Below are 4,495 nucleotides of genomic sequence, written 5' to 3' on the forward strand. Positions count from 1 at the left end.
TGCAACCACTGAAAGGTCGAGGTGCTGGCCACTCGCCACTCGAGAGGCAAACCAAGTCAAGGGCCAAGCTACAAGTTTTGCCCTAAACAGCACCACCTCCCCTCCTTTGCTATCTTCTATATCTGCTGTCGTAATTACCCAACAATTAATAAAGTTAACCACTTTCGTTGTTTGATATCTACCTCATTGCGCCGTCAAGTGCGAGGTTCTGATTACGAATCACGGAAAATATCTCGTCGAGCTCATAAAAGTAAGTAACGCTATGAAAACCCAAAAGCCGTTCGCCTCTGACACACATAGTGTAATCGGTTATTGGTATATTGATAAAAAAAGAAAGAAAAAACTAGGAAAAGAAATAAGTACTATATAAGGCGCTGTGTTATGATTCGGAAGGCGACGACACCACAAAGTTGGTTTTAGATAAGATTCTCTACCTATACAGTAGCAGCGGTTTAATTGAACTTAATTGAAGGTGGTTGATTGCAGTTCTAGATTGAAAAGAGCGCTACTGAATTCGGTTGAAAGTCATTGGAATTGACAGCTAAAGTTATAAATAACATATAAAGTGCTTATTCACAGAAGTTCTTACTTAGATTCTTCTAATCATAACGCACTGCATAAGATACATTCATTGTTTTTCCTATGAGTCAGTTAAAAATATATTGATCTAGAGCAAACTGAGTTCTTGTTCCCAGAAGTTCCCAATTCGTTCACAACTCATATTCCAAAACTATAAAAGTCTATACCCATATGTAATTCGTGGAAATAGTCGTTAGATAAGTATATATAGATATTTGTACATATATACTTTTTATCGTCGCAACTAAGAGGCATTAAGCAAAGTCCCAGCTTTGGTTCCCACTGCGAGGTTTCCTCCACGGCAACTCGGGCGATAAGAGTTGTGTTCCCTAGGCATAATTTGTGGGTCAAGTACAAAACCACTGCGTGGTTGCAGTGGAGCAGTGGGGCAGCTCTGGTAATATTCAGCAGATCGCAATTTCAATTTTCACTTTTTGATTTCGAATTCCGCTAAATCGGTTTACAATTCGATGGTGTTTATCGATTTTCTATGGGCTTTTATGCGGTGTTAATAAAGCCTTTTCAGACTTTTATAAATTTTGTTTGGCATAGACGAGAGCTCAGTTTGATTTTGCGGACCTTTGTAATTTCTTTGGCCGCTCTATGGTTATTGAAATATTTTACCTTTTCGTAGTTATTATTACTGCTGCTGCTGTTGCCAGTCACTTTTAACTGGTTTTTGTGCCGTGCCGTTGGTGTGTGGCTATCGTAGTTGTTGGATTGCTGGAGTTTTACTTTTCAGCTGCACTGTAATTGAAATTTTTGTTGCCGTTGTTGCTGTAGAGCATTTTAAATTGTTTTGCACCGCCCACTTTGAATTATTTTATTCGCGTTTGATATATATACTCTGGGGATTTCCACATATGAATACATATATATCGATATCGGTATTTTTATGTACGGATTTATGGGTTTTTCGCCTGTTCAGTTGGTTTCGCAAATCAAATAATTTGTATCACAATTTTCTTTTTGGGTTGTTTTTCTTTGTATTGGTTTTTTTTTTTCTAGGAATATATCCTCACTTTGATGCTTCTGCGAGGATGAATAAAAGAATGGTAGTTAAATCATGGGTTGCGTAAACTTCGGTCATTAGCACTTCGTTTTGTCTTTTATGCAACATTAAAAACAAACACAAATACACACATATGCATAATCCGAGAGTTGAAAGTTCTTGCAATGCGGCAAGAGTTGGCCATAATCAAATAAACCTGTTGGCTAAGACAAGAACGCAGCAGCAAAAGCAGCAGCAGCAGCTGATTTATGTTGCCGAGCTGGGAGATATATGTACATTGTACAATATAGAAATATGTATATTTATAGAGCTAGCGTTTTGTTAACCGGTTCTCAGCGCCTGGGTCTCGGATTCTTGGCCCGACAGCCAAAAGTCTTGGACTCGGCCAACAATTGATACAATTTGCGGGATAATTTTCTGCTGGCGTTGCCGACTTCTCTGATTTTCATGGCCGTTAGCGGGCGTGTGTGTGGGAAATTCCTCCCAGCTGCCGCCAGCAGCCGGACTTTGGGGCCTGCGGCCACTTGCATAATGAGTGCAGCAACAGCGCAAGAACGGCAAGAACAGTGCAAGTCAACGACTTTCACACGCCCAAAAACAAAACAAAAACCCAAACCATTGCCACAACCAAAAACCAAAGCCAAAGACTGCGAGCCTAATGAGGGGAAAGGCAGCAGTGCGAGAGTTGAAAAGGTCAGCGGCACCAGTGGTGGGAATGGGGGAAGAACGGCGCAGAATTTACACTGAGAAAAAAGTATAAAGTATCCCAAATAAAATAGTTAACTTCTCTGCTTTTAATATCAGATAATTTTAAGCTAAAATTACTAGCAAAACAATCTTAAATTCGTGGAGCATACTTGCTGTATGAAAATAATGAGGCGAAGATGAGGATTTCTATATTTTGGTTACAACTATTTTGCCCAGTGCATCCGCTGACCAAGTCCAACTCCAGTGCGATCCCATGTCCGCATTGCCTCAGCGGAAATAATCGTAAAGTAAGGTACCACCGAGGGCACCAACAGACACGTAAAGACAAAAGCCAGGTTCAGCTGGCCAAGAAGAGGAGCGAGAAGAAGCTGAAGCGGCGGCTGGCGGTGCTACCAAGAATATGGTGGAGAAAAGAAGAGTATAAGCAGAGGCAGAAGCAGGACAGAAGTATCGGGCAATGGGCATGAAATAAAAGTTTAGCGCAAAGCGGAATTGAAATGGATGGCTGGCCAAGAACTAGACGCTCTCGCCTCGACTGTTGACTGTTGTCGACTGCTGTTTGAACTTGGCTAAAATAAATAAAGCCATACAACAGACCAACAGGGGACCAAAACTCCAGCTCCCATCCCCCCTCACTTCCCGCAGATGTTCCCTTAGTTTTGGGTGTCAGAAAAGTTTTGTCGCTGGCAAAGTTAACATTTCGCACCCCAAATGAAAATGAAATAGTTTTCTTTTCGCTCGCAACTTTGCAGATATAGCAGTTACTTTTTTCGCCTGATGTATTGGATTCATAATTAAATTTGCTGCTAATTGTGCGGCGCTCTTAATGAAGACACACAAAAATGATAGCTGCCCCAAAGTTGTAAGGCTCCAGCTAAACGGACTTTCGACTTTTCCTTGGGAACTCGGAAATGGAAAGAAATTCCTCTGCTCGTAAAATTGGCACTTTGCAATTGCAGCACGCAATTGCAGTGCGAAATCCATCTGGTTGGGTCTGAAAAACGGGGGGAAATGGAGAGCCGGGAAAGTCTAGCCCTTTGCCAAGGGCTTTGGATTTCAATTTGCGGTTGCAGCTGCTTTTCCCCTTTCCCCCCGCTACCCTATACGCCAAATGAGGAAAATATTTTGCGGTTCACTCGCAAGATTATGGCCCAAGATTGCAATCCCTTAACTAACCAGCTAACTAACAATCGCTGCGAAGAACTTAGAGCAGCAGACCTGCAGCTGGAAAATTTCCATAACTGAAAACGGATCTGCAACTGCAACGTTCGAGGTAAGAAAATTCGAGCTATGGAAAATATTTTGAATGAGGAGATTCGATAATAAACTTTTGTCACTCAGGTAATTCTACATTACAATTCTTCCTTAGTAAATTACTCAAGAGAAGATCAATAGGAACTTGATTTTTGGGTATTTGAATAACCTTAGTCCATATTTTATGCAAATTTGTAGCTATACGCCCAATATAAATTAGTTAAAGTGTCCAATTGGTTTTTATGAACCCACTCGATAATAAGCATATAAATCGAATATCCATAAAATGTTCTGCAGTTCCATTCAATTTCTCTGATCTTCAGGCAAAATGTTCACTTCTTCATCATCAGATGTTCGCCTCTGAATTTGCATAGCTAAATATGTATTTAAATATTTATTTTTCAATTTTTTTTGGTCCCTAATGAATTTGCTGGCTGTGCCTCTCTTATTGTCTTTTATTTATTATCTGCTTTGCATTTAACCCAAATAAATGGGCGAGCAAAAAGTTCTGAGTTTCGGAATTGGATTCGAATCGCGACTCGCGTTTCGAGTTTCACATCGTTTTTTGTGGGTTTTAGAACGTGACTCATTTGTGTCTAGTGGCCGAGTGAAAACTGCACACCATGCACACCTTAATTTGTTAATAAACAATTACGCCGCTCGTTGTTGGGTCTTTAGTGTGGCAATTAAAATGTTGAATTGAAGCCCGGCTTGCGAAATGGAGCCGAAATGTATCGAAATGCACGAATTATACACATTCGCGAGTGTAATTGCCCAGTGTTTCCGCTTTTTGAGTTTGCGATATAGTTTTTTGATTAGGCCAATATTTCAGATGCATATGTGTGTGTTTGCGTGTTTGATATTCGGTATTGCAGCTTTATCGCTCGACCGCCGTTCGATTGCTCGTCTAGTTTTTGATTTACAATATTTCGAGTTACGGCC

The sequence above is a fragment of the Drosophila sechellia genome, chromosome 3R (genome assembly GCF_004382195.2).
Source record: "Drosophila sechellia strain sech25 chromosome 3R, ASM438219v1, whole genome shotgun sequence".
In the NCBI taxonomy this organism is placed as follows: domain Eukaryota; kingdom Metazoa; phylum Arthropoda; class Insecta; order Diptera; family Drosophilidae; genus Drosophila; species Drosophila sechellia.